The following is a 12,236-nucleotide window of genomic DNA, read 5'->3' on the forward strand; positions in this document are numbered from 1 at the left end:
AACCAGGCTTAAGTTGGAAGCTGGAAGAAGGGAGTGGTCATAAACCACTGAATGTTTTGTGTACACAGTTTTGTTTGTGACATCGACATGACAAATGAGTGCCAATAATAACCATACCCCTCCTCTGTTTTTTAGACACACAAAAGGGAAATAAAACATTATTCCTATTAGTACATACTCAACTAACTTGTATGAAATTGCAGGTCCAGCAGAGACAACCTGTATTCTTGTTGATTTTGGGTATTGATCTTTTGATGCAGTCTTTTGTCATAAGACAGTCTTCTGTCTCCCTAACCCAGCCACTGACAGTCAATGATTGATCTGTATTAAGACATCTAATACTCGTGAAAGCATTTGAGTTGTATGAAATCCATTACAAACATTTAAACAGATGTATATCTCTTAATATGTTAGCATGCTTCACTATGGCTCTAATATATAAAAAGTATTGTTAGAGTGTATAACTAATGGGCTAATGTTGCATTGCAAATAATGAATAATGCATGTATCCTACTGTAATTTCTTACGAATCACTATTACATTTAATTTAGCTGACGCTTTTATCCAAATTGTAAGTCGACTTACAATTTCCAATTACAGGGACATTCTCCCTGGAGTAACTAAGGACTAAGTGCCTTACTCAAGGGCACACTCGTGGTGGTGTTCCTGGCGGGATTTGAACTCACAACCTTGCGATCTTCAGCCCACCTCACTATCCATTAGACCAGTGGTTCCCAAATGGTTATTGCAATATACAACTACACAAAAATAATAATTTTTTTATTTACTATATCAGTACTTTGTATGCACTCATTTCATAATACAGAGGCAAACTCTATACCTAAAAACAATTCTTTAAAAAAAAATCCTCACAGAACCCCATATTTCGCTGTTAACGCAGTTGCAGGTGGGAATTATAAGACCGTGACACATCGAAGGCTGAAGGACAACATTAAAACAGAGAAACACTCAAGAGGGAAAATGGAGCGCTTTCTTGTGCGGAGCAAACTACCAACCACCAGTGCAGAGACTGCCGACAACCCACCACCGAAAGAAAAGAGGAAAAAAACTGTCAGCAGACAGTATCATGAAAGTTACCTGTCTTATGGCACTGCAGGCGAGCGGCAGATTTCCCCTACAAATAGACGAATCTACTGACATAAGTGGGGCTGCCCAACTTCTGGCAAACGTCAGATATGTTGATGCTGACTCTATCAAAGAGACGTTTTTCTTCTGCAAAGAAATGGAAAGCCATACTATGGGAGAAGATGGTGAATTACATCAAATCAAGGCCCCTGAAATCTCGCCTCTTCTCCCAGCTGTGCGCCGAGATGGGAGCCGACCACCAAAGCCTGATCCTCCACACAGAGGTACGTTGGCTGTCACGGGGGAAAGTCCTATCCCGTCTTTATGAGCTTCGGGAAGAGCTTTTGGAGTTTTCACGTGAACACGCTGTCCCACATAAAGACAAGCTCGCGGATGAGAGGTGGTGCGCCAGGCTGGCTTACCTCGCAGACATATTTGGGCATCTCAACGAGTTAAACGAGTTAAACGCCAAGCTTCAGGGCAGGAATGAAAACATTTTATCATCCACAGACAAGATTCGGTTCTCTACTCTGGTTTACATGAAGAACAACAGGAGGTCACAGCTCTCTGTTGAACAGGACTTGCGAGTGGCCCTCTCCTCAGTGCCACCAAGGATTACAAAAATCTGCGCGCCCCGACAGGCACATGTATCTCACTAATTTGTAAGTCGGCAAAATATTTACAATAGCACATGTTTCAATGCTGATTGCTGAAATGTTACATTTATAATTTGTAGTTCAGGCCCATGGACAGTGCAGCTTCCTTGCATTGACAGTTCTCTGTGCTGAATTTCTGCTGAGTCTTTGCCTCATTTTTAATTGTGTGACCTGTCTGGTTTAAATGAGTGTGTTGCTGCTTTGATGAAGCCTAATTTGATAAAGTTTCAAATTTAATTTCTGAAATATTTCGTTAATAAATATTTCATGAGTAATATAGTTGTCTTTGTCACATTTTATTTGGCATTAGTAAATAATTATGCACATTTACAGATATTTTACATGATATGAGTGATAACACGTGTTGTAAGGGCTATTTTGCACAATAGGTGTGCCTTGAGATTTTTACTTGTCCTTTGGTGTGTTACGGTTTTGTATTTATGTTTTCATTTTCCACCTTTGTTTTGAAATGTTTTCCTCCTTGGCCCGTTCTCATGTCTTCAAATGTCCCTCCTCGACTCCCCTCCTCGACTCCTATCCTCGAGACTTAGTCCCGCCCACAGGAGATGCGAGCGTAGGAGCCGAGGAGGGGAACCGAGGAGAGAGGAGGGGAAGCAGCAGGCGGTTAGAGAAATGAGAACTCCTCTCCTCTGAGCGTGAGCGGTCATTTTAAAGAGACGTCCATTAATGATGACAGGAGGCACAGCAGCCCTCTGTCTGATGGACAGATGTGTTCATGACGACTTATATATTTACTTTTAATTCATTCACAGTGCGGTATAATGAGACAATAACAGGCTACAGATGCGGACATACACACAGACACACACACACACATATATGTATATATTTATATAAATATATACAATTTCAGAATCAAACAGAGCACTCTCATAATAACGTAACACTATCAGAGACGGGATATATCCCCCCCCCCCTCTCTGGTCGCTACAATGAGGGAAATAAATGACGGGCCAAAAGTTTTATTTACAAGTATTACAAGTAAGCAGAGGACACCAAACCAACTGAGACCTGTCTGTCCGCTGCATCTACGCACACACCTACACCACACACACGCACCTACAGCTCCTAAAGCATATAATCAGGCTACAGCCGTTTTATTATGTGAAGCACTAAATGGTTTTAGAAAAATATCGACTTTGTTTGTAGATATCTACTAAACTAAAGCAAATAAAGAGAGTAGGCCTGTTATACTGAGTGATATGATATATATTATACACACTGCTCTGCTTTCTGCACGGACCTCACAGCTGTTCTCACTGTAAACATCGCGTCGCGATGAAAGCAGTTAATAAAATAATATCCAGGGGATGCATGCAGAGCTGTCATTGGCTGAGATAAGTCCGGCCGTGCGTCTCGACTCTTTGAAACATCACTGTTGCCGGAAATGCATCCACGAAGGAGCCGTGGAGGACCGTGGAGGACCCATCAGTGTATCCTCGGTTATAGCTCCTCCAGAGAGCCTCCTCGACGCTCGATGCTCGGTCCTCGATGTGCATTTAGAGAAATGAGATGTCCTTCAACATGGCGCGCTAAAATTCATTTCCGGGTCACTACCGGAGGACCGAGGAGTCGAGGAGTCGAGGAGGGACATTTGATGACATGAGAAAGGGCCCTTGTGTCTTCTCTGTTCCTTCTTCCTGTGTTTGCCTTCCTGTCGTTAGTTTCCCTGGTGTGTCTGATTGTCTGATTGTGTTCACCTGTTGCCCTTGTGTTTCTGCCTCCCTTACCCCAGCTGTGTCTTGCCTTGTGATTACCCCTCTCTGTATTTAGTCTTGTCTTCCCCTGTGTGCCTGGTCGGTTCATTGTTGGTTTTTCCTGTCTCCCTCCATGTCAGTCACGGTCAGTTTTGTTTGTATTCGCTATCTATGTTTTTTCATGCCATGTTTTTTGTCATCAGCTTTGTAAATAAAGCTCGTTTTTGTTTATAGACCTGTTACCCTTTTTGTAGTCTGCATTTGGGTCCTACCTTTGCCCAACCCTAACATGGTGTGCCTTGGGCACAAAAAGTTTGGGAACCACTGCATTAGACGACCACTATCCCTAGCTGACATTATGAATGAAAGAACTGTTAGACTTGGCTACTTATTCTGAGTAGATGAGATACATCAGCTGATATATTGAGCAAGCTTAAAGATTTAACACCACTCTTTTTTAGTATTCAATATTCAATACAGTAGTGAATACAAGCTTTTGACCTCACATTTTGCATGTGCTCTGTGTGCACTTAATTGACTTGAAATACAACGCTGCCTGCCATTATTAAGCTTCAATTTTTTATTTGACATTCACAATATTTGAAACTGTTCGAGGCACTTTAGTGGTCCTAAAATAACCTGACAAATGAATAAACTTGAACGGCATTCATGCCATGTTTTGGCCACTTTTCGTAGCACAACATTGACATATTACCTTATAAAGTTCAAGGTTCTTTATTTGTCAAACGAACATAGCTACAGTGTAGTTATGTCGATGAAAATCTTATGTCACAACAGAAAGGTAGGACTGTTATGGACTCCGCAGACTCGGATCGTTTTGCTCTACAGGCAGAATGTCTTGGGTACTCTCTGGAGTACATTTTTTATACTTGGAATGGCGCCTCTTCTAGACGTGGTAGAGAGGCTGCGTTGAAGGAGGCACGTCAGGAGGTTGCTCGCCAGCCCTGGCTTAGGAGCATGTTTCCTGAGTGGCTACAACTTTTCACAAGTAGTCCTGAGGACTTGTCCGAAGCCTCTAACCCTTTCCTGGGGTATGACCAGGCCTTGGGAGGCCCACAGATCCTCCAAAGAATCTCTAGGAGACGCAAGACCAAGATTCCAGCCCGTGCTCCAGTGGTTCCAGCTCCAGATCTGGCCCCAGCAGCCATTGTTCCAGCCCCAGTTCTGGCCCCAGCAGCCATGGTTCCGGCCCCAGTTCCGGCCCCAGCAGCCATGGTTCCGGCTCCAGTACTGGCTCCCCGGTCGACGCCAGGCCTCCGTGTTTTGTCAGTGGTTCGGCCCACTCCAGCCCCTCGTGTCCTGTCGGTGGTCCGGCCGACTCCAGCACCTCGTCTCCTGTTGGCTCTCCGGCCGACGCCAGCCCCCCGTGTCCTGTTGGCTCTACGGCCGACGCCTACCACATGTCCTGTACCGTTGGAGGTCCCGCCGACTACTCTTCTGCCGGGGGTCCTGCCAATCTTATGTCCTGTCCCGTTGGGGGTCCCGCCGACTACTCTTCTGCCGGGGGTCCTGCCAATCCTATGTCCTGTCCCGTTGGGGGTCCCGCCGACTACTCTTCTGCCGGGGGTCCTGCCAATCCTATGTCCTGTGCCGTTGGAGGTCCCGTTGGAGGTCCCGCTGACTACTCTTCTGCCGGGGGTCTTGCCAATCCTATGTCCTGTCCCGTTGGGGGTCCCGCCGACTACTCTTCTGCCGGGGGTCCTGCCAATCCTATGTCCTGTGCCGTTGGAGGTCCCGTTGGAGGTCCCGCTGACTACTCTTCTGCCGGGGGTCTTGCCAATCCTATGTCCTGTCCCATTGGGGGTCCCGCCGACTACTCTTCTGCCGGGGGTCCTGCCGACCCTATGTCCTGTGCCGTTGGAGGTCCCGCCGACTACTCTTCTGCCGGGGGTCTTGCCAATCCTATGTCCTGTCCCGTTGGGGGTCCCGCCGACTACTCTTCTGCCGGGGGTCCTGCCAACCCTATGTCCAGTGCTGTTGGAGGTCCCGCCGACTACTCTCCTGCCGGGGGTCTTGCCAACTCCATGTCCTGTCCCATTGGGGGTCCCGCCGACTACTCTTCTGCCGGGGGTCTTGCCAATCCTATGTCCTGTCCCGTTGGGGGTCCCGCCGACTACTCTGCTGCCGGGGGTCCTGCCAACCCTATGTCCTGTGCTGTTGGAGGTCCCGCCGACTACTCTTCTGCCGGGGGTCTTGCCAATCCTATGTCCTGTGCTGTTGGAGGTCCCGCCGACTACTCTTCTGCCGGGGGTCTTGCCAATCCTATGTCCTGTCCCGTTGGGGGTCCCGCCGACTACTCTCCCGCCGGGGGTCCTGCCAGCTCCATGTTCTGTTCTGTTGGGGGTCCCGCCGACACCTGTCCCGCCGGGGGTCCTGCCAACTCTGTGTCCTGTCCTGTTGGGGTCCCGCCGACACCTGTCCCGCCGGGGGTCCTGCCAACTCTGTGTCCTGTCCTGTTGGAGGTCCCGCCGACACCTGTTCCACCGGGGGTCCTGCCAACTCTGTGTCCTGTTCCGTTGGGGATCCAGTCGACACCAGCCCTTGCTCCATCCGGGGTCCCATTGACACCAGCCCATGTCATGTTCAGGATTCCGTCTACGCCTGTCCCGTCGGCTCCGGTTCCTGTCTGGCCGATACTGGGTCCTGCCCGTCCTCCGGAGTTGTCCCGTCAGCACCTTCCTGCCCGGCCTCCGGAGCTGTCCGGCCTCCGGAGCTGTCCCGTCATGGCCTTCCTGCCCGTCCTCCGGAGCTGTCCCGTCGCCGCCTTCTTGTTCGCCCTCGAGCCCGGCCCCCTGAGTTCCCCAGCCGCGGTCTTCGCCCTCGAGCCCGGCGTCCTGAGTTCCCCAGCCGCGGTCTTCGCCCTCGAGCCCGGCCCCCTGACTCTTCCAGCCGCTGCCTTCGCCCTCGAGCCCGGCCCCTTGAGTTCCCCAGCCGTGGTCTTCGCCCTCGAGCCCGGCCTCCTGACTCTTCCAGCCACTGCCTTCGCTCTCATGCCCGGGCCCCTGAGTTTGCCCGCTGTGGCCTTCGCCCCTTTTTGGACTCTGCCTTGCCCCCGGGCCGTCCGCCCGGGACCCCTTCCGGGCCCGTCCTCCGGACCCCCTCCACCCACCCTTTTGGTCCTGGTTGTGCGTCCCTCCTCCGGGCCCCCTCCGCCCACCCTTCTAGAGGTTTTGGACTTTTTGGGGTTTTCTTGGGACGTCTGGAATCCGTCCCTTGAGGGGGGGGGTTCTGTTACGGTTTTGTATTTATGTTTTCATTTTCCACCTTTGTTTTGAAATGTTTTCCTCCTTAGCCGCGTTCACACCGGAGTACTTTTCACCGTACTTTTCGCGTTTAGTTCCGTGAGTACCCCTTATGTCGCGTTCACACCAAAAATCGTACTTAATCTCGGGTACTTTTACCCCCATTTTTAGAGCCCGCTGGGAGAGCGTACTTTTCTGTGGGTGAAAAGTGCCCCAAAAACACAACGCACCAACGGAGCGTTGGGTTTGTTTTTGAAAGCAGTTATGGCAAACATCAAGAAATGATGATGAGGAGGTGTCGGCGCTTCTGGAGATCTACGCCGAGGACGCGACCCAGGGAATGCTACTGAAGCCAGTTCAGTAGCTTTCACTCGACCTGGGAATCGTGCACAGCCGGCTAAAAATAAAGAAACTCAGGACTACAAACGGCGGATTCAGTGGCCAACGATGACTACCACGACGAAGGTAAAATCAACTACATGCACTGGGGTTTTAATCTGCACAATAATGGTCTCGGATGTACTTTTATTTGCTCAGTAGATCAAGCTAGCCATGCTAGGCTGGATAGGCTAACACCGGCCCCGAGCTAGCTACATCTAGCTAGCTAGATATTCTCGGCCGCTATGAAAACGTTTTGACTTGTGAATAACTGTGTAGTGTTTCTGTAATTTGCTTCACTAACTCATGGCACTAATCGTCTGTTTCAGGCGAGGATGGACAACTCTCGGGATTGGAAACAAGCGAGCTTTGCATTCTAGATCACAGCGCCTCGTCCTCCTTACCAGCAACCAAACGCAAAGGTACACACACTGTAACGTTACGCATCGAACTGATGTTTATTTCATAATATTCATCATATTTTATGTTTAACTTGCCTCAACAACATTAAACAAAGTTCAAGCATACATGAAGCACTCTTCAAAAAGGAACAATCCTCCGTGTTTGAACCTCTTAAATCGCTGCATAGCCGATTTATTTGGACTGGATTATCCCAGAGAGGCTAAACATTCTTTATAACACAGTTTCAGATTTGTGAAACCTTTAATTCTATTTGTGAAAATACAAAAAAGAGAGATTTTAGTGCTTTTTCGCATCCTGGCCACATTAGACCAGGTCCTGATCTACCACTATACCTAGACTCATCAAATCTGGACTGGATTATCCCAGAGAGGCTAAACATTCTTTATAACACAGTTTTAGATTTGTGAAACCTTAATTCTATTTGTGAAAATACCAAAAAAACATTCCTAGTATGTTGTAAAACTACATGGCGACTAAACAGATCTTGTATCTTGCTTATTTTCCCCTCTTAGGAAAGCGGACACGGGATGCGAATTTCTTTGACACCGCCCAGCCGTTGGAGGACCGGTGTGCCGTGGTGAAAGAGTCGATGCACGGGGATCAGATGGTGCTGTTCACCAAGGCCCAGGAAACGGAGGACAAGATGCTCACCAGTTCATTTTATATTATTGTTATTACATAGTCTTGATACAACTGACACTTTATTTTATATTGATAATGTTAATTTACATGTACAACTTCTATTTTATTTACATAAAAAATGTGAACTTCTATTTACTGTTAAACAGATCCTGTAGCTTGCTTATTTCTCCTGACACTTTATCTTTAGTGACCGTAGCATCCTATACATCACATGTAAGTGATTATTCTGATACCATCATGTTTCATCGGTTATAAACTGGCAAAGCTTTATTTGTCATTTATTTATCATCAATGTTGCAACCTTGTGGAGGAATGGCAGGGGCACATACACAAATATGATAATTTATATAATTTTAAATATTATTTGACCTAAAACTAAATGTTTTTATGATTGTCCTCTGAGGAGGACATGGGGATTTGCAAACTTTTAATTCCCCCCCCATTTTACACAACACAAAATGGAGTCCACTATGGGCCGAAACTAACATGTTTATGGCAGACGGATGCAGTGGGTCTCAGGAAGATAAATAATAACGGTGGGTTTGCTGCTGAGCCTATTTACTGTGCATACAACACACCTGGCACAGTTTATTGTTATTATATTGCCACACTGTACACTATTGTAATGTTGCCTGTCTTGACTGGAAAATAAAAGAGAAAGAAAGCACTGTACAAAAGATCATCTTTATTGTCAAAATGTTTACAATTTACACGCTGTTCAGATGCCTCATAAAGCTGGGTCGCCGGGAAGGCAGTCCATTCGTCCCTGTACTCATTACTTTCACAAAGGTTATGTAATATGCAACATGCTGCCACCTGGATTTTGATCTTGTCCATCTTGCAGTAGTTTCTTTTCATCAAGCACCGCCACCTGCCCTTCAGTCTGCCAAAAGCGTTCTCCACCACCACTCGTGCTCGGCTTGTTTTGTTATTGTACGCAAGTTGCTCAGGCTGCATTAACTCAGTTACAAAGCTGTATAACATGAGCACAAACAGCACAACTTCAGTCGACTCCATCTCCATCATGTCTGAGGTCGGAAGGTAAACAACAGACGCCTAATGTACAGCGAGTGGGTGGGCGTCGCAGTATACGCGGGAAGTTTTTCTTCTTCTCTTGTTTTGCAGCGGATTGCAAACAACTTTAAGGTGCATACCGCCACCTACTGTACTTGCCGTGAAGTGGTTTGTGGCCTGCCAGTAAAGCCAAAGCAGAAGAAGAAGTGACGTCAGCGGCTCATTTGCGTAATCTTCCCTCAGGGAAAAGTACTCTGGTGTGAACGCGATCTGTACTAAGTGCCCTGGGGTTAAAAGCGCCGGGGCTCTTAGTGCCGGAACTAAGTACAGGAAAGTACTTGGTGTGAACGCGGCTCTTGTGTCTTCTCTGTTCCTTCTTCCTGTGTTTGCCTTCCTGTCGTTAGTTTCCCTGGTGTGTCTGATTGTCTGATTGTGTTCACCTGTTGCCCTTGTGTTTCTGCCTCCCTTACCCCAGCTGTGTCTTGCCTTGTGATTACCCCTCTCTGTATTTAGTCTTGTCTTCCCCTGTGTGCCTGGTCGGTTCATTGTTGGTTTTTCCTGTCTCCCTCCATGTCAGTCACGGTCAGTTTTGTTTGTATTCGCTATCTATGTTTTTTCATGCCATGTTTTTTGTCATCAGCTTTGTAAATAAAGCTCGTTTTTGTTTATAGACCTGTTACCCTTTTTGTAGTCTGCATTTGGGTCCTACCTTTGCCCAACCCTAACATGGTGTGCCTTGGGCACAAAAAGTTTGGGAACCACTGCATTAGACGACCACTATCCATAGCTGACATTATGAATGAAAGAACTGTTAGACTTGGCTACTTATTCTGAGTAGATGAGATACATCAGCTGATATATTGAGCAAGCTTAAAGATTTAACACCACTCTTTTTTAGTATTCAATATTCAATACAGTAGTGAATACAAGCTTTTGACATCACATTTTGCATGTGCTCTGTGTGCACTTAATTGACTTGAAATACAACGCTGCCTGCCATTATTAAGCTTCAATTTTTTATTTGACATTCACAATATTTGAAACTGTTCGAGGCACTTTAGTGGTCCTAAAATAACCTGACAAATGAATAAACTTGAACGGCATTCATGCCATGTTTTGGCCACTTTTCGTAGCACAACATTGACATATTACCTTATAAAGTTCAAGGTTCTTTATTTGTCAAACGAACATAGCTACAGTGTAGTTATGTCGATGAAAATCTTATGTCACAGGCTTCTCCAACAGTGCAACACAAAACACAGATAAACAGAAAAATATAGTGCTAGTAAATAGTAAATAGTAAATACAAGAAGAAAATAGTTTAAAAAAGTGAAATAGTGCAATAAGAGTAAGTCATTGAAATATGATATATTATCACACATTTTTAAGTAGCAGCCAGATGAATATTGTGGATGTTGTTTCAACAGTTCAGGTATTTAACAGTCTTATTGCCTGTGGGATGAAAACTGTCCCTGAGTCTGGTTGATAGTGCAAACTTGTAAGCATTGTGTACTGTGTGGTTGGCAGCCATCGCCTATTGACACATCAAACATGCAGATGCAGAGCAACATAAGAACGTATATTTGTTCACTTTTTGTCAAGTCCAATAGCCCTGTTATGCTATTGGCCCAGTTACTTAGGGAAGTGTCTGGCTCTAAGCAATGCTCCTATGTTACAAAGCTAATTTAACATAGTTTAACATTAAAATCTCAGCTGATCTGCATCTTCCCTGTTTATCCAACTGAATCTCCGCCCACTTTAAACCAGGAGGAAAGTAAAAATTTGATAAAGAGAATTTGTTTGAAGATATTTTATGTAATGGTATAATTTACTCTGCCGGGCTGGTGTTAGAAACATACCACTTTAGTCCTACACTAACCAGGAAGTGTCCTCATGAGCACCAGGATAAGACTATGCTAATATATTTGTTTCTAGTGTGCCACATTTTGTATTTATAGTCTTGCAATAATTTGCAAACATCATGACTTTAGAAATATCTCTTCCATCTGATTTAATCAACATATTAACTGGATTTGTCAAGTCGGAGCATTTGAGGACTTCAAGACATACTCAATTCAACCTTTGAACAAATCTCATATTTTAAATTCTATACATTTCTGAATGTGTTTATAGAGTGACACAAACTCCTGGCTGCATTAAAACCAAACCCAGGATAGTATCATCTGCAGCTATGGTATATTTATCTCTCCTTAGCAGTCAGCGTGATAGATTTGCTGGCAGGTGACCTTTAACCTCTGCAGTTGTTCACTGTACCTTATTTTCTTCAGTTTCGGTTGACAGAGATAAGATTATTAATTTCTCCATGTTACAGAATGATTTAACTGTAGCCTCTCCCCTAAAGCCGTTCAGTTTATTAATACACAATACGCCTCTATGGTATTGTATCTGGAGACCTGTGTCTTATGTTTGTTTTTCTATTTGTGTCCTTTATTTTGCACTGATGTTGAGAACTGAAGACAAACGTGTTTTATAAAGCCAACTATTTACCTATGACATGTTTTTCTGAGTGTACTTTACTTGGGTTTATTAAAAGCGATTTAACTATACTTACAGCTAAACATATTCACTTTTCCTTCAGAGTTACTTCCACTCTTTATTTTTAAGAATATATATTTTTTATTTCAAAACAAATGTATAGAAAAATAATTCTCCCACTTTATTGGATTCAAGGGGAATTTTCTGCTGTTTGATATGTATATTATAGCTTACTGCTTATTGTTAACTTGATAGAATTCATCTGCTTTACTTGCAGATTTGTCTTGCAACATAATCTTTTATTTCTACTCTGTTTCCTCTTGTGATATTTGTATTGTTTTTTTAAATTTGTTTTATGTCATATATTTAGGTTGCATTGTTGGAAGAGCCTGGGACTTATAATTAATTGCCATAACTACAACATAGCTACTGTGCATAATGACAAAGGTTTTTACTTGTAACAGAGTACTAATAAACTCTGGTACTTCTACTTTTACTCAAGAACACAATCTGAGTATTTCTCCCTCCTCTGTATAACCTCAGTGAATTACTTTTATTGT

This window comes from Trematomus bernacchii, unplaced genomic scaffold (genome assembly GCF_902827165.1).
Source record: "Trematomus bernacchii unplaced genomic scaffold, fTreBer1.1, whole genome shotgun sequence".
Taxonomy (NCBI): domain Eukaryota; kingdom Metazoa; phylum Chordata; class Actinopteri; order Perciformes; family Nototheniidae; genus Trematomus; species Trematomus bernacchii.